At 46.8% G+C, this 19,347-nt stretch overlaps 1 protein-coding gene across 2 annotated transcripts in view; it reads left to right on the forward strand.

The window, feature by feature from the left end:
• Nucleotides 1–19,008: 19,008 nt before the first annotated feature.
• The window catches only part of GPAM (glycerol-3-phosphate acyltransferase, mitochondrial), a 32,193-nt gene continuing 31,854 nt past the window's right edge, over nucleotides 19,009–19,347 (forward strand). For both annotated transcript variants that reach the window (XM_080912580.1, XM_080912581.1), the window contains exon 1: nucleotides 19,009–19,217. The gene's annotated coding sequence lies outside the window, so the exon portion shown is untranslated. The remainder of the gene's footprint in view (nucleotides 19,218–19,347) is intronic.

Consider the following 19,347-nt stretch of genomic DNA (forward strand, 5'->3'; position numbering starts at 1 on the left):
CATACACACACATGCACACAGATATATACACACACATACACACACACACATACATACACATACACATACAAACATACACACACACACACACACACACGTCAGTTAATTTTTAAATGCCTTAGCTACCTCAAAGGTTGGGAACACCTAAACCTTCCCCTGCTAACCCAGGCCCAATCGAGGAAGTGGCCAGTGGCTCACCCACTGGAATTCTCACATGGCTGGCTGGCTTTCTCTACTGCAGCTCCTGCATCCCATCCTTCTACCCCGAGTCATGGTGTTTCTCTATCTCCTTCTTCCCAGTCCCTAGCCTGAGCAAATCTAAAGGTTCCAACCCGTCCCGTCTTCCTTTGCTCAACCACTGGCCACTGGCATCGTTACTGATCAATCAAAAAGCAATTGGGGACAGGGCCTTCAGCGTTTGGCGACACAGATTCTGATTAAATCAAAGCATTAGAATCGATCTCCAACAAGCAGATTGTAAGCCAAGGGATGGTTATAAGTTAGTGCAGTAAATGGAGATTTCAGTGTGAGCACAACCTGTCCCGTGCGTTCCGTTACCCCTTCATGCCTGAGGGCCGCGAGCGCTGACTGTGCCGGCTCGAGAGCTTGGCTGTGAGGCCTCCAAGTGAGATGATTTGCAGTCTAAACCCCTCCCTCTGTCAAGATCTGCCTCTCCCACAGAGTACACTACGCACCTCAGTTCCTGTACAGACTGAGGGAGACTCCACACCCGGCGTCACAGTAAACTATCTACGGTTGTGGTGGCCCTCACGTGCTGTGCTCTGCTCTGCTGGATCTCATTTGTCTCCTGCACTGACTGACGGGTTAACATCGCCCTGTGCACCGGAGGACCGTGCTCACTGGTTATAGCTGGAGCCGGACCTACACGTCAGGCAGATCTAGACTCAGCCCAGAGCTTTGTCACCCAACATGCTTTGGGCCCTTGGCCTTCTGGAAAATTCCTGTCAGGCAGATAATCTAGCCCTGTCTGCCTTCCTGGGGGTTCCTCCATGTAAAGAGGCCATTAGCTTCCCCTTCCTCCTCAGATCTAGCATCCGCTTAGGCCACAAATGCTTGTGGGCCTATACTATTACCTGAAGATGCCCACTCTGAGCTGTTCTCTCTTTACTCCCAGAAAATAGTTTTGGTGTATTTGCTTCTACGCTAGGGACCTCAAATTAAGGGACTGGCCTTGTCCGGTTAATCTTATTGGAATCACAGTAGATCATGGAAGGAAAAAGGTTATTTCTACCTGTAACTGAATCCTATGTTTCTCCTTGGTATTTAAGCCTTGTTTTTCCCCATCTGTAAAATGGGCACATCACTCCTTTCAGGCAATGTCTTTGAGAAAAGAGATTCTGTGGTGGACTTACTGTGTTTTCAGCACAGGGAACAGAATGAATAGGGAGGCAGAGAAAACCAGTTCCCCTTGCACAAGCTACGTGTAAACGGCACACCAGGCATTAAAAGCAGTACACAAATACGTGGGCCATCTGTGTCTTTGGAGAAGACAAAAGACTGAGAAATGAGTGGGACCCCGTGACGAAAGGGATGTTAGTGAGCTACAGCGTTTGCACACGTCACTTCAGCTAGCCTGCAGCAGTGGCCCTGCATGGGCCAAGGACCTGCTCAGTCTGCGGCTCTGTGAGTCAGAGAAAAAAGCTGCACTGAATCGTCCCTGAGACCGACTCGCTCATGCTGGCACCTAAGATGCTTTGAACAGTGCCCAAGCACATGGGGAAGTTCTGAGAACAGGAGCCTTGGAGGTGAGCCTGGAGCTGAAGCTTGGAAGATGGGTCATGGTCTCTTCCTTGGTTGCCCAGAGCCTGCCCTGGGAGTACCTGGTGCTTTTGTCTACCATCTTTTATGAACTCTCAGGCCAGGACATTAGAGACAACACTTATGAAAGTTCGTTAGCATATTTTTTTCAGACAAAAAGAGTAGCCAGGGAGGCTGTTGGAAGGAGACTGTGGGCCTCAGGCTCCTGAGCCACGCTGAAGGAGCCTCCGTGGTTCCTGTAGGGTCTACTGTGGACCCCCACCGCACCCCCACCCAGTCTCCGACAGCATGTGAATTCTTCCTTTCCTTTTCCCTACCTGGGGCTTCACTCCAGCCTTTAGCCGGGTGTTTGTCAAGCCCTGACCATTGCTTCCTGGGAACCAGGGGTAAAGGGACCTTGCAGGGGCCTGGATGTTTTAGCCAAAGATGCTGGAAGGAAACAATTCCTGGCAGGACGGGTCAGCACTGTGAATTCAAGGCACAGAACACTCGGCACTTGTATTCTGGACTTTAAACTCCTCTCTGGATGGGCCCTCAGAGGATCAGATGTTGAGAAAGGAACAAAGATGCCGTGCAGAGGAACTCTACACCCGGAGATTTCCAAAGGCAGTTCAGATGGCCCATTATTCTCCAAGGCAACCGCATGCCCGCCTCGCCCTCCACTCGGGAGAACTTGACAGCACCATTGCAGGGGGAGAGGGTGGTCCATTGTCAACATACCGTTCCCAGAACCCGATCCACCCCACTGCAGTGTCAGCCAGTGCACTTCGGATTGGGGTTCTGGGGTGTCAGGCTAGGTGTGATAATAAGAGCACTCAGTCCCTGTTCCTGGGTGCTTGCCAGGGAGCCCCAGCTGCAGCAGCTACAGCAACAGGCCTGGTTTCCCCCTTCCCTACCCGTCTGGCTCACTACACAGACCTCACTTCCCTTTGCTTTGTCTCCGCCCAGATTGGGGGTGTGGCTGTGAACTGGGCTTCAAGTATCCTGCTGTAAACCAAGGTGGTCAACCTCCCCCACTCCCTGAAACAACAAACAAAAAACCCAAACCAAGCTAAACAAAAATACAGCACCACCACTAACCACCACCTCCTTCTCCTCCTCCTCCTCCTCCTCCCCCTCCTCCTCCTCCCCCTCCTCCTCCTCCCCCTCCTCCTCCTCCCCCTCCTCCTCTTCCCCCTCCTCCTCCTCCCCCTCCTCCTCCCCCTCCTCCTCCTCCCCCTTCTCCTCCTCCCCCTCCTCTTCCTTCTCCTCCTCCTACTCCCTCTCCTCCTCCTCCTCCTCCTCCTCCCCCTCTTCCTCCTCCTCCTCCTCCCTCTCCTCCTCCCCCTCCTCCTCCTCCTCCTCCTCCTCTTCCTCCTCCTCCTCCTCCTCCTCCTCCTCCTCCTCCACCACCAATCACATAGGCTGCTCCACCCAAGGCCAGAAGTCCCCTTTCCAGTGAACTCTTAAGCTAGCCTTTTTTGCAGAGAAGGGGTAGTTACCATGCAGTATTCAAACATGGCTGGTAACACTACATAGTTTGAGTCAATTCGAAATAGCAACTTGGAAGAACAAGGGCCTGGGAAATAAAAACCAGCAGACCAGACAGCATCAGAAGGCTGGTTCCCCCTCTCCCAGCGCTGCTCCCATTTGGACCTCCACAGGGACTTGCAAGAGATGCTGAGATTTTGTTCACAAGTCCATAAGCACCTTGCAGCAGTCTTAATCCCAGCCAAGCCCCCACTGAATCACGTGTAATTGTCTTGTTCACTGACACTGAGAGTGAGCTAGCTAGGTGGGCTAGCCCACACCGGGTAGCATGGTGGACAGTCTGAGATAAAAGGGAATGAATGCACCATGGGTCTGATAAACTTCACTCTGAGTCCTTAGTACTTTGCTTCCTCGGTGTCCCTTTGGTAGATCAGCATCCCTGGCCCAGTCTAATTAGTCCCGGGACTCAGCAGCAAGGCAGAGACACCCCATTTAAGGAACTCACAGCCCAGACGACGGATGGGTCATGAACTGGAACTGCATGCAACATTGCGGAGTGGAGCAGTGCAGTGTGTCACAGGGCAACCCTGTCCCTACTTTGACTGTCACTCCCTTCTCTGCCCTGGTCAGGGCTTATCTTCTTGCTTAGCTGACCTCTCAGCTATTTCTCCAGCAACCTCCAGTGGTTCCTTCACATTCACCGACCCACATAGACAATGCCTTTCCCAGAGAATGAAGGATACACTTGCAAGGTGTGTGTATGTGTGTGTTCACGTGTGTCCAGGTGCACATGTAAGGATGTGAATGTATAGGCTAAGGTCAAATGTTGTTCCTCAGGCAGTATCCACCTAGGTTTTGAGACATGGCCTCTCTTTAGGACCCAGGACTAGTCAGTTAGGCAGGATTGGCTGAGGGAGCTCCATGCATTTGCCCGTCTCTGCCATCCCAGTGTCAGAATTACAACATGTGTAGCATCATGTTGTGGTAAATATTATTTGGGGGTTTTGTGCCTCACCTTAGATCATTTAGTTCCCCCAAAAGACACAAAAGCTCTACATTTACAGTACTAGTACAAGAAAAAAAACCCTACATTATCTCAAAAGTTTTGTCCAACATACTACTTGCTAGTCACTGAGGTTAATATGTCCAGGAATGTGTTTCATAGCATCTGGTTTCCCAAACTGGCCTGGTGACAGGGATATATTCAGTTTTTATCACTTCCTATGACACTTAGCTGGCTGGGTCAGGCAGACTTTTAAATAGAATCTACTGTCTTCTTGGTGTCCCGGGCTCCTGCATGTTTAATGCCTCGAGTATCTACTTTCTGGGCCAAACTCATGAAATTCTAAAAAGGAATTTATCCATTCCAGACAGCAGTGGAAATAAAGGCCATTGGTACCCCGTGTTATCCGGCTGCTTAATTTTTTATTGGTATTTCAAGATAAAAGGAGTTGTGTTAACCCAGGGTTGTCAGCATCCTCTTGGGTGTTGCTTAGAGACAACTGTAAAAGCTGCCGGAACTCTGCCTTAGGGTGTCTGCTGTTGGGAAGTCACAGCGTCATTAGATCAGTTCTGGGTACAGGAGATGTTTGAGGCATCTGGTTGTCTCCTTACTTTCAGTGTGCTCAAGAGCAGGGCCACCCCACTCACCAGTGCTTTAGGAAAGAGAAAACACACACCAGGCAACTCAGGTTCCAATAAGCTAAGTAGTAGTGTCTGGGGAATCGGGCTGTAGTCGGATCCTTCTGGATTAGATGTTGCTTAAAACAAGCAGGTCTTTACTCAAGTCTGTAAGGTGGGCTCCACCATGTCCACAAGGTTGGCTGTACTGCAGCAACCTCACAGAAAAAGCTCACTCTTGGACGGAGAACTGCTTGGAATCAGACTTGAGCATCTATCACACCTATAGATGTGTTTCTCTCTCTGTTGGTTCACCTCTCTCCCTCGGGACTCAAGTCTCTTGGCATGTACCACAGTGATAGGAGTTGGGGATAATTCGATACATTGGACTCTTTTAGAGGCAACTATTTTCTGCAACTTTCTACCTTAATCTCTGTGACCCTTGGCTGCTACTATTTTTAACTTGCCTGTTTAGTTAGTAGAAGTTTTCTTTGACTTATTACAGCCCACAGGTGAGTGCTTGATGTTGGCTTGCTGCCTGGCTTTGCCTTACTGTCTTCTGGAACCTTCCTTGAGTGCTTGTTCCAGAGTTGGTTTAGACTGGTGAGCACCAGGTGCCACCTGTTTGAACTGGCATAGTTGTGACTGACTTCCTTGGGCTGCTTCCCCAGAACGGTTCATTCCCCCCTCCATGCCCCCCCCCCCGTGCCGCGTCATACCCCCATGCACCCATTTCTGCCGTAGGAGGAGTCAGCAGCTGGCTACCTGCCTAGAACACAGAGGGAGGGATCAGTGGTGCTCTTACTGAGGTGTTACCATTGACCAGGTATGTGGCCTGAGCTAGTGTCTTTTAGTTTTGATTTCTTTTGGTAGTTGAGAAATTCTAGCATCTTTAGTCTTTGAAAAAGCCATACACAATTTATCATATATACACCCACTCCCCCTTCTGACACCTGCTCCTCTCAACACATCTGTTTCCCAATCAACTGCCCCCACCTCAAAATATCATACCTCACTGAGTATGTTAATGCCCATACGAGAGTGACTGTGAGGTCATCCACTAGGACTGGATATCAGCCATCAGTAGCTCCTCAATTAAGAGTAAGGTCTTGGGAACTTCATCGACCTTAGTGCTGGAACTTTCTTCTCCTCTTTTTGTCTCCCCCTCCCCCTCTCCCTCTCCCTCCCTCCCCTCTCTCTTTCTTTCTCTCTCTCTCTCTCTCTCTCTCTCTCTCTCTCTCTCTCTCTCTCTCTCTCTCCCTCTCCCACTCTCTCTCTCTCTCTCTTTTTTGAGGCAGGGTCTCACTATATCTTTCCAGTTGTCTTGGAACTCGTATTAGACCAGAATGGCCTGGAATTTACTCTGCCTCCCAAGTGTTGGGATTAAAGGTGTGTTCCACCCATCACACTTGGCTCACGCTGGAAGCTGTTACTTGGCTTGATTCTGAGCAAGTAATCACAGCTTCACATGTGCTGCTGTGTCCAGAGGAAAGCATTTCCATACTCCTCCCCATCTTTCTGACCTTATACCCCCTCTTCCTAGAGCCTTGTGTGTGAAGAAGTGTATTATCAGACTGTGTTGGGCCTTCCTTGGAAAAGCTCTTTCTCTCCGTGAAGAAAGACTTGCAGAAGATTCACAGCTTCTCTTCTCCTCCAGCACCAACGGCCATGTCCTCCCCTGAATTCTAAGGGTAGACAGGGTAGAGGCCACGCTTTGGACATCATGGTGGCTGCTGTGTTTGTTCTTCTATGGAAGGGACCCTGGTGTTTGGAACCCTGGCAGGGGGACACATGGTAGCCAAGTAAGAAGGACCTTGGTGCAAGAGTGTGTGAGACTGTGTTTTCCTCTGCACCAAGGATGCCAGAGACCTCTGGAGAATGCAGCTCTTGACACAACAAGTTCTCCCTCTAACTCCGGTCCTGACAACTACCTGGTGAACTCCAGTCTCTTTCCAGAATCTCGGCTGCCCATCAGAGCTGAGAAGCCCATGGTAGGGTCTATCTGGCTCAGAAAATTATGAAGATTAAATAATATTACATATGTAGAGCATGTAGGTACTACCATGGTGCTGTTGGTATGATGTACTGAGAGAAAAATCTATTGCCAATAATCTATACTGTTTTTGTTTGTTTTATTGAAGAAAATTTCATACAATTCATTCTGACCATATTTTCCCCTCCCCCAACTCCTCTCATGTCTTCCCCCACCTCGTCACCTCCCTATGTTAATGTGGTGGTTTGGATGAGAATGGGCCCATAGGTCTTAGTTGGTGGAACTGTTGGGGAAGGATTAGGAGGCATGCTCTTGTTGAAAGAGGTGTGTCCCTGGGGGTATAGGCTTTGAGGTTTCAAAAGATCTTTCTAGTTCTCAGTCCTTTCTTTTGCCTTGCGGTTGTGGGTCAAGATAAGAGCTCTCATCCATTCTTTTGCTCCATCATCACAGGTTGTAAACCTTTGAAACCATTATAAGCTAAATTAAAGACTCTCTTGTGTAGGTTGCCTTGGTTTTGGTGTCTCATCACATCAATAGAAAAGTAACTAAGACACTTGAGTAGGAAAGGCAAACACACAGTTAAAAGCCCAGGACTTTGGTGAGTGGAAAGGTAAGAGGCTGACACATTACTGATAAGAAAGGGAGCTTGGAGAAAGGACAATTAGAGAGGGGTTCCCAGACCCTGAGTGCTGGGACAGGTGACATCTCTTAGACACTGGGTCCCCATCCCGAGGCTGCTTTCTTGCTCAAACTTATAGGTTCATGTTTGGAAAACTGTATGAAAGTTGAAAAAATCCAGCAAAGACCTATGTGTGGTTGTAGGAGAGCTTGCTTCTTAACTGTTGCTAGTGACGACTTCTCCGGGGTCAGGGAAAGTGTTGCTCTCTGCGCTATGTCTCTAATTGCATAGGGCCACCTTGGGAGGGAATCTAATTCTCCATCTTACCAGGAAGAAGAGACTAAGTATTACATAGCACTGCTCTCTCACACTCACATACAAGCATGCACACAGGCACATGTTCATACACACACACACACACACATACACACACACACACAAGCAGATACATCCCACATAAACATCACATATACATGCTACACAGATATACCACACACATACTCTGTACATCATGCACATATATCACACATGTATTACAGATACATACTATATACCTCACATACAAATAGACTACACATACCAAGCAAAAGTCACACCATATACACCACATACACACCACACAGATGCCATGCACACTACATATATACTGCTATACATACCTTGTACAAATGTATACCATACATATATCATACCAATACACATAACACACATGTACAAACATATATCACAGATGTATCTCATACATTTCACACACATGTAGATCACACACACACATGCCATACATATAACACACATATACCACACATAGACACACACTCACATATATCTCACAGATATACACATTCTGCCCTAGCACCACCTACTCCCTTTCTGCATGCCACATATACTCCATACATACATGTGCACACACATGCTCAAACATCAGATCACTGCCTCCCTGAGCAGAGTGGCCAAGGAGGACAGGCCATTTAAGACCCAGTCCACAGTTGAGTTGCTGATGCACAGCCAACACCACAGAAACACCCTTTGTCCCTCAGACTCTGTCCATCTCAAAGTCAAGCCCAGAGCCAAGGAACTGGTGGCCCGGCCTTTTGCTTTAGCACTGATACTCTGGGTACCACTCTAAAGTACCCAAGGACTGCATACAAACCGTGCTCAGCTCCTCAATGAGATGGCAGGAGATTCCTCTGGGCTGCCTCAGAGCTTTGGGCCTCCCTTTTCTCATGACCTGTGATCTATCACTCCTCGGGTTGCTTGCTTGGGAAAGTGTCCAGGCTCAGTGACTGGGAGGGGCAGAAGTTAGTGTAACTACTTCCTGTGTTCCATCCTTCCGTGGTGGCTCCTGCTATAGAAGCCTATTCAGGTCTTTGAGGGTGTTGTGAGACCATGTCTAATTACGATGTGAACGAAATGGCCAGAGGAACTAAATTGAGTTCATCCCCACTGTGATCCTAAAGGAAGCTTACACTGGAAAGACCATAGTCCAGTCAGGTGTTCAGCTCATCCTGGTTCCTCTCAGAACCGTAAGAGTTACCTCCCCAACTGAAGTTTACCTGCCTGCTGTCTTTGTTATTTGAAGAGACTCACAGGTCGCTTGCTCAATGAGTTTCTTACACTCTCTGTGCTCTGTGCGTGTACATCTGTGCAAGTGTTCAATGTGTTCGTGTGTATGTGCATGAGCATGGGCATAGTACGTGGAAGCTAACTGTGGATGTTGGTGGTTTCTCTATTGTTCTTGACTTGTTTGAAACGAGGCCTCTCACTAGACCCTATGCTTACCAATCCAGCTAGGCCGGCTGCCCCACACAGCTGAGAAGCCTTCTCTCCACCTTGGCAGTGCTGGGATCGAAGATGTGTGCTGCGTGCCAAGCTCTGTACGTTGGGATTGAACCCAGATGATCATGTTTGATGATGCGGAGGTGGCAGATTGCCCACTGAGCCACTGCCAGAGCTTCTTTCCCTCACTTCACCTTAATTTTCCCCAGTATAACGTAGGATAAGGACTTCCCAAGGGAATAAGTAGTTGTAGCCCATGGACCAGTTTCTCCCCACTCCCTGCTTGGTAAATAAAGTTGTGCTGGTATACAGCCCCAATGATTTGCTTATAAATTATCTGTGTCCTCTTTTATACAGCAGATTTGGGCAGTTGCCACAGAGAAGATATGGTTAGCAAAGCCTAAAATTAACTATCTGGCCTGACCCCTCTTTGAAACCACATCTACTCAGTGTGGATGAGAAAAGCCAGCTTTGGAGAGTTTGGGGAGAGGATTGGTTGAGTGAGACTGTACTTAGAGAAACCTACACCCTGGGCCTGGCACTGTGTAAGTGCTCAGTAAATGGCGACCATTCACTCCCTCACGGAGCAAACATGAGTGTGGGTGACTGCCCGTCATCCTGCCGAGCAAATGCCTATGGGCTGTCCGCCCACACGGAGCTTGCAGTGTCTTGGGAGCAGATAGGGGGTGATCAAGAACAGAAGACAGCAGGTTAATTTTAGAGAGCGGTAAGTGCTGTAAACAAAATAGAGTGACACAGACTAAAATGACAAGCCCGGGACAGAAAGTTGCAAATGGAGCTAAGAGCTAAAAATAAGAATGAATCAGACATACAAATACTCGAGAAGGCGTGTTCCTGGCTGGAGGAGCCAGAAACACCGAGGCCCTGAGCCAGAGATGAGGTTAGACTGGCCCAGAAGAAAGAGGTGGCCTGGGGAGAGAGGGGAGCGTGGCAAAGGACATGAGAGGACCAGGAGTGGGGTGAAAGTTTAGAGCTTGTGTCCTGGGGAAGGGGTACAGCTCAGAAGCAGAGAAATCTGAGACAGATGAGCCAGGAGTGAAAGCACTGTGACCTCTTAGTTCTTTGGAGGAAGCAGTATTCCTCCTCGCTCCCCATTAGCTGGAGTCAGGAATGAGCAGGGGCCTCATAGGCTTCTGTTGTGGAAATCCCACCCGAGCACCCTATTGAGTTCAGCTGTCTCCTGGGGCTTTTCTCCACACAGTGGCCCTAACTCACCGGACAAATCTTTAGGACAACGCCCGGCTGGTAACTCTTTGAAATCTCTATCAGGGATCTCGGGGCTTCTCCAGGTAGAGCACTTAAGGGGCATATCGGTTAATGCGATCTCAAAGACTCCAGCGCGTTTCCAGCAACAGAAGACCACCAGATAAGCGTTCTGTCCCTAAGGCCACTCAGAATTCATGGCTCTGGTTCCCATAATTAGCATTTCCATTTTGTCTGAACTACTGAACAGGCGTGAAGGGCCTTCATGATACTATTTTACCTGTTTGAGGCTTAAAAGAAAGCTTTCGATACCATCGGTTACCCAAAATGCCCCCATGGTTGCTCATAATAACTGTGCTGTAGCTACAGCGCCACTGTATTCATGCCTTGGCAGTGAGAACGGACGTTTAGATGCCGACTGTATTAATCACTTTCCTTATTGCCATGGTAAAACACTTGGCAGAAACAACTGAGGAGTTAGGGCTGGTCAGGCTCAGAACGGAGGTGCCATCCATCCTGGAGAAGAAGGTACCACATCTGTTGGGGCTCAGTCCAGCACAGCAGGAGCAGATGATACAGCTCATTCCCATTTTAGCAGATCAGAAAGTAGCAATCTCAGCCGTAGACTGGAGACTGGGCTAAAATCTGAAGGGAGGATCATGTAGTAGATCTATTTTTAAAATCTGTAAAGGAAACTACGTACTATTTTGTAGGATAGTCATAATGGGGACACATATTCTTGAGGATGGGGCTGTGGATGATGTTGGCTTTGGACTGTCTAAGAAGAGATGGAAACATTTAAATATATGGTTTTCCAGGGGGAAATTCTGGAACCCACATGATCAGGCTCTTTACTTGGATATTACAAAGCTATGAATTATTACTTTACAAATACTATCAATAACCCTGCAGTCACTGTGCTCACAAATCAGGCATCTAAGTTTATAATCAGAAAAGGAGGATGACCTGTGGTTAAAGAAGGGGGAGCTTGTAGTCTTAAACACCCCCTTTATTAATTAGCTGGTACTGATTCTTGGATCAGTTTTCTAGTTCTTTTAAAAGTACCACACAGCACCTAGTCTATTCCAGGAACTGTCTCCGAGACAATATATAACTATATATAACTGTATATGTGTGTGTGTGTGTGTGTGTGTGTGTGTATAAATAACTGAGACAATATATAACTATATATGTGTGTGTGTGTATGTGTGTGTATTTATACACATACACACAAGGTCTCATTATAGATCTCTTAGTAATTTTCCTGAGTCCTGGGATTACATACATGGCAGATTTAAACTCTAACCCCTTATTACAGCATAAAGCATTATTATTATTATTAGCTTTGTTGTACAGATGCAGAAAAGGGGGGTGATTGGGAGAGGGAGAAAGGGAGGAGAGATAGACAGATAGATGGCAGCTAGGTAGAATTAAAGAAACAAATTGCATAAGTTGCATTTACATCACCATTCCCTCACAAAATAAAGATATATGGGTGTTTAGGCTTTAAGTATGAGTTCAGAATAATTATACTTTGGGACATGTCTGAACAGCAGCTATACCAAATTGCTGTGATGCCAAAGTACATTCCTAATTAATAACAGGATATGTATATGTGCCACCATGGTTTAGAATAATACCAGTTTGCCAGTGATATGTTGAGGCTAGTCAATTAATTGTTCTGTTTAATTACAATCTATCTGCAAGTCACTCTGGTTAAATGCACAGGGTTAATTTGTTAAATAGGCTATTTTATTTTAGGTATTCTTACCATTATTTAAAATTCACTTTATGTATGTGGACTTGTCCCAACTCTGTACAACTGAGGGTCATGTAAAATTTATCTCTGAGAAGCTGAAATTCCATTCATTCCAGGACTTGATCAACTGCTAAGGCTTTAGATAATTATTAATTCTTGGTCTAAATTGTATTTGTTCAATAGTTAATGAGCAAAGTGACCCAAAGATTCAGATGACCTACTCTAAGGACCTCACTTACAAACGACCCAGAGGAAATCCAACCTCACTGGTTTTGCCATTTATTTGCCAGTCTGTTGACTGAAATCAGGAGAATTTCTACAGCTCTGTGCATAATTTATGCATGACTCATGGAAATGTAGCAGGGGCATGTGAACAGAACAGAGCCTTTTGATGTAGTAACTATAGTGTTGTTGATAAAGATACATTGTATCATCACAGACAAAAATAAATGTGCAATGAGGTGGGCGGAGTCTTTGCCCTGAGTGACAAGTTAGGAGCGTGCTAGAGCAGACAGAGAGAACCGAAGCCTGACCTCACCCATGAGGTTGGATAATGGAAAACCCATTCCCCATTCTCTGCTTCTGTGTCGGGAGACGACTTTTTAACACAACTGATAACTGGACTGGATCTGACTAAAACCACACTCACTGTGCTTGGACTTTCTATTTCCATCTTCCTTTCTATCAGATTTGTATAATGGAATGGGCTTATTCTTCACCTTGAGTGACACATTGGTTGATGAGTAACTCACTACTTTGGAAACTATTTCATTGGGAATTTGTAACTTAAAAGCCAAAGACAGTTGCGTAGAGCTTGTTTTAAATGGCAAAGTGAATACATTTCCCAAAAGAAAAATCTTTGAGCTTTTCTGTGTGTTTGAAAGTAATTAAGCCATATTTACTCAGACGTATGCTAAAAAAGAAAGTGAGTGTTGATTATATTTGGTCAATCTTCTTCCTAATTAGATGGAATGAGTGAGGTCCTAGTTTTCTGATGCAGGCTGATGCAGGGAGAGGGAGGATAAAGACAAGACCATCTCTGGCCACCTCTTGTTCTTTCTTTAAGTGTTTGAAAAGTCCTCTCATGATTATTGGGCAGAGGCGTTCCAATCCCATCTTCACATGGGCTTTGCTCACAATCCAGGGCCGACACAGTCCACGGCCTCACACTCACCTTCTGAATGCTGACATCTGGGGACCCAGCATCTAGTCTCTTTTGTACTTACATTGCCTCCGGATGCTGGTAGGGATGTGGAATAGCCAGGAAGTCCACTGCCATCTTCCTCCATCGTGAGAAGAAGCAGCGTGCTCAGGAAGTGCACAGTATCCTTCTTGAGGAACAGGAAGAAGTTGATTAGTTATTTTCTGTTGTCTCTATAAAGCACAGCAGCCAAGGCAGCCCACAGAAGGAAGGGTTTATTTGGGAATATGATTCCAGAGGGGCTTGAAGCTCTCATGAAGGGAAGGATGGCCGCTGGGGCAGGAAGCTGAGAGCTCACATCATCCGCCACAACCTTGAAGCTAAAAGAGCAAACTGGAAATGATGTAAGGATTTACAACTGATGTACTTCCTCCAAAAGGCTGTACCATCCACCTCTACCCCCCCCCCAATGACACTAACAATTGGGAACCAAGAGTGCAAACGCCTGAGACCATGGGACCATTTCTCATTCAAACCAACACTAGAGGCCAGGGCAGCTAATTTCAGAGACAGGATGAGAAGAAACTGAGGATGGGGTGTTGGGGAGTTAGGTAAAGGCAAACATGGACAGGTAGTGGAAAAAATGTTTAAGACATTAGTGTATAGGGGTGATTGAATACGTTTTAGTGAGTTGGAATAGGGATTGGGAGAGATGCGTGTCTGACACAGCCCGCGTGGCCTCTTTAAATGGCTGCTCGGGATGAGGTGAGGAGGGAATGCTGGAGGGAATCATTGGGAAGGCAGAGAGTGGGAGAACTAGACGTGGGGATTCACATTCAGGATGTTGGTATCCCAGACAAGAGACGTGGGTGGCAAGGTAGAGCAGGAGGGATGGGAGAGAGGTGAATGATGTGTTCTTGGCACGTTAGAGTATCACTGATGGATTTCAAGTTGGATTGGTTATGGGAAGAAACCTAGGATGATACTGAAGTTCCTGGTCATATAAGTGGAGTATACAGGGTAGAATTAAAGAATCAGGCCTGCAGAAGACATTGAGAGACTATACCCAGTGAGTAGAGAGGGCTTTAGGAGGGTATGGGTTGCCAAGCTGAGCCTTTATGCTGGGCTTCAAATTGTTCCGTAGGCCATCACAACTCATACAAGAGTAGAACAGTTCCTTTGAAGGTGTTCTAGTCTACTAGGATCATTCTGGGGGACGCGATGCTTACTTTCTTTCATTCCTACAAGCATCTGACTTTCACCAAATAGCTTACCCAGCATCTTTCAAGATGCAAACTTCAGAGGTTCAGTCTTAAGCAATATTTAGGAACAAAAGATTTTTCCTAAGCAACATGTTATCTTCAGAGGTGCAATTCTGAGCCCAGCAAAGATGACAACTTGCCCTGTGTTAGCGTGTGTAATGGCCTGGCTTCTTAGAGGTTCTGGGATGTCTTCATCTGTATTAAGGCCTTTGCATTATCTGAGCCCTACCGGAATTGTCCCTGGTTGTTCTGGAGGTCATTCGGGTTGCTCCCTTTCCCCCACACGCTTGGTGGGACTACTGTATCTAGTAATATGTGGACCGAACTGCCCAGTGGGTGAAGAGGTCAGAGTTCACTGCTGTGAGAATCATTGAGGTGTCTGTCAGTCCATGGCTTCCTTATGCTTGACTTGCCCAGTGATGTGCACAAGTGTAGCCTTGTAAGAAGCTTTTGCCAGCAGCATGCAGCGTGTGGCCAAATTAATCTCTGCTGTCTTTAAAAATTAGAATTGCTTATTGCCACAACATAACTCGGCCTATCCTGACTAGCTCAGAGAAAACCAACCAGAAGGGTTTGTGTGACATTTGAAATTTTGGATAAAAGGCTCTTTTCTGGTATTTAAGCTCAGGTACAACTGAGATCTTTCGAGACTGTCTCAGAGCTATGGGGATATTCATAGCAGATTTCAGCTAGCCAGAACAATGGCCACCACTGAGGAAGTCCCACCAGTGGCAGGTTCTGTGCTAATGATTTTGTATACATTATTTCATTCCCATTCCCAAATAATATAATCAGTAAATGGACCTCAGCTAATCAACATTCCAGGTGGGTGAACTGGGCCAGAGAGGGTTAAAGCAGAGGCAGATGTAGGAAGAGTTTCACAGCCCTCACTGGACTCTCAGACATTCTGCTATAAAGGTGTGTGTGTGTGTGTGTGTGTGTGTGTGTGTGTATGTGTGTGTGTGTATGTATGTTTGAAAGTGTGCATGTGTATGTGCATGTGTGTGAGTGTATGTATGTGAGTGTGTGTGTGTGTGTGTGTGTGTGTGTGTGTTATGTGTGTTGGGATGGGGAGCTTTGATCTCCCAATGAACCATTCAGTTCTTCAGTTAACTCTGAAGCGAGAGTGCTCTGTGCTCTTCAGGGCCATCATGAAAGGATCTGTTCTCAGGCTATGGAGATGACATCTCAGCCATTGCTACCAGGCTATGTAAGACTTAGTGGCCTGCTTTCTGGAGTCAGAAAGATCTAAATTCTCATGAGGACCCTGCCACTTAACTACATTCACTGAATGTCACTCCGTGCCTCACTTTCCCCTTCTGGAAGTTAGACTTATTAGTAGTTCCTAGCTTGTGGGGCTGTGTGAAGGATGAGTCCTTCATTTCCATTTTTGGGGTCAGATCCTTTTTGTTTCCTTCCCTGTTGTCCAGTGTATACTGGGGAAACAATGAGACAGGATCCCCAGAAGCTTGCTTTTGGGGCTCATGGGAAGGCTGGACAGTGTTTAGAGTGCTGAGAAAGGAAAGGCAGGCTCTGCTCTTCTTGCTGGGTGGTGGCTCTAGTTTAGATTCCTCTTGGCAGCTCTTTTCCTCTGTCACAGTTGGCTCTGTCCAGACCTTGGGAGCATAGTTTGTGTTCTTGCTAAGCTCTGGTTGCCTCATAAGCCTTTTGTTCTTTCAACAATTTCTGGAACTGTCTAAGTGTTTCTCTGTGTGAAAGTCCTACTCTCAAGCTCTCTGGCATGCACCGTTTCTCCCCGTGGTCCATGGCTGAGAGGCCAGCCTGATACAGTGTCTGTAGTGTGCCTAGAACTGTGCTTGGCATGTAGCAAGTGCCGGATAAAGGAGCGTACAAAATAAACCTACTGCCCACAAGCTCCTGCGCTGCCAACTTGCCCCAGGCACACTTCTGGGAACATCAACGCTCCCTCCCGGGGCCACTGCCCACTTCTTCCAGATTGTTCACATCTGTAGCCCTACCTGTCTGTTGGCTCTTACCTAATCCAGTAAGGTAAGAGAGATGTAACCGCCACCACAGCACTCATATCATCATATGCAACACTTTTTAAGATTTTAAATTCTGTGTGGCTTATTCATCTGGTTCTGACTTTCCAGTCCTCCTCTGCAGCTTCCCACTCCAGACTGGCCTTGGCCCAGCTCTCTGGCTCTGTCTTCCCTCTGGGTCTGCCATGTTCCTTTGACTCCTGCTCAGGGATTCTCTGTTCTCCTTTCAAGGGGAGGTAGTTCTCACTGTGGCTAAGTGTGCAGCCCTCCACCCGGAAAGCCTGACTGTCACTGGGGTTTCTGGCTTTCCTAAGATTCTCCGCTCTGTGATGCTCTTTGAGCAGAGATGAAACAAAGTATAGAAGGTGAGCAATAGATGAAACAAAGTATAGAAGGTGAGCAGAAGACATCGCAGGTGGTGCTCCGGGAACAGAGGGCACTGAGGAAGGCAAGGCCCTCCTGGGATTAGGGCAGATGAGGTCAGAGAGATGATCATATGGGAAAATATGTTGGTTCCACGGAGCAGACAATAGCCAGATTATCTCTATGTTGACCTGTTTTTTAGATAGGTTTCTCCATTCTTGAAGTTTCAGGAGCTGCCAAAGGGTTTATTTCCTGTCCAGGACATCGGCATTGGCAAGCTTGTTTTTATGCACTTACTTAATTTAATTTATTTATTTATATTTATTTTGACACAGGGGTTAGGCAGCCCAGGTGAGTCCTGAGCTTACTACGTAGCTCAGAGCAAGCTTGAGTTCTCAATCCGAAGGCCGAGATTACATAATGTGCCATAATGCCAGAGTTGAATTATCTCTTAACAGAGGGGATAATAATAAGGTGTCTGTTCTCTATCAGAAAGCTAGATACAAACCGTGTGATCTAGAAATGTGTTTAGAATGTCGTCCAGGGCCAGACAGACAAGTCTTAGATCCTGATTTTATTCTTAGGACCAGTAAGCAAGGCCCTGCAGTTCCTTCCTGCAGCTGCTGCTTTATCGGGCAGGACCCACCATCAGCGAGTCTGGTGATACCTAGTGAGCAACCTGACCACCCCGAGGCGGATCCCCTCCATGTGCTGTGCCATGGACTCTTCAGTCCTCCTTCCCACTCCGGTGTCAAGAAACACTAGATTCTTCATTTGACAGGACCACATTCGTGCCTGACAATTTCATTTTTCTCCCACTAACACTTAGTGAGATGCTTGGTACAAAACAGACTCCTAGTGGGTTGTGAGTGAGCGATTGTTGAATTAGCTCACCTTTAAGCCACTGCCCAGAATTCAAAAGTGATCACTTTTAGAAGTCTGTCTTTGTCCCTGAGTATGCATGTTGTGTGGGGGGACCAGGTAGAAGCCTTTCATTTATGCTGGTCTCCTCATCCTTGCCTGGGCCGTGTGCCCTTAAGAGCTCTTTCTTCTGTGATGATCTACCATGTGGGCCTTCCTCAAGGCTCCAAAGATACACTATCCTGAAGGACCTGCTGCCTGCTCTGTCTGCTCTTAAACAGAGGCCCAGCTTGCCTTACCCCCAAGTCCAGAAGTTTGTACGACTTTCGTCCTGTTTACCTCAAAACTTGTAAAAAAACCTAATGTTTGAAGCTGGATAACTGGTTTGGGGCTCTGGGCTGGGCCCACTTTTCATGGTGCAGCCTTTTGGAGGCTCTTTCATTTTTCTAGGAGTCATAATAGTCATTATTTGCTGCTCAGAACTATTCAGACTTGATATGTGATTCTTTAAACCAACAATGGTGTGATGGGTGTATAAATCCAAAGGTACGTGTAGTTACAGGTTTTCAGCAAACACCGTATCTAACACGGGAATCCTCCTTTGACATTATTTAGAGCTTAATCTATTTATTCATCTGGTGATGGAGCAACTTTCGGGGAAAGTGAGGTCCTTGCAGTGCTTCGAATGTGTTCAAAGTGAGTCAGGGATGTTTAGTCCCCTACGGCATGAGGTAGCTTCTGAGAGACATTACGTCCACCCTTCCCACTGCCAGCCCTTAGCCTGTTTCCCATGTCCTTCTCTTGTGTATGTGTGTGTGTGTGTGTGTGTTTATTTTGTCCAACTGGTTGAACCATTCTAGCAGCAAGAAACTTGCCCACAATTAAAGTCAAAGCAGATGTGCCTTTGCTGGCGAGTGACAGAATCATGTCACATGTTAGTGGCTCATAGGTAAGAACCTGTGGGCAGCTAGGCAGCTACAGCAGGAAGCAGGGTGCAGCAATGCCTGCTGTGTCCCTTTAACTGGGAGAGCAGTGCTGGGGCAATCCTCACAGTTGCTTTTCTTTTAGGTCACATTGCCCTGGACTACTAGGTCACGTGATCTTCTTGGCTGCAGCAACAGTTGCAATATTCTGGAATGAGATTATCATAATTGGCTTAGACAACCTTGTTTCATTCCTTTCTTAGAGTCTCCCAAAAGATCATCCTGAATAAAACCAGAGGGAAAGAAAAGATATTAAACCAGCGGCTCTCTCAGGGAGAGAGACTAGGGGAATCTAGAAGCTGCAAGCCACAGAGCTAGAAGCCGTTTTGAATCTTTCTGGGAACAATTATTAAACAGGAGTTGAGTAAGTATGCCGGATGATAGACTCTAGAGAAGAAGGTCTGTCTTGTTAAAACTATTTTTACAGCGGAGTTCCTGGCATAATGCAGTGGCTTTATAAATATTTACCGAATCTGAATACCCAAAAGGAGCCT

Source organism: Micromys minutus (assembly GCF_963924665.1).
Source record: "Micromys minutus genome assembly, chromosome: 2".
Lineage (NCBI taxonomy): Eukaryota > Metazoa > Chordata > Mammalia > Rodentia > Muridae > Micromys > Micromys minutus.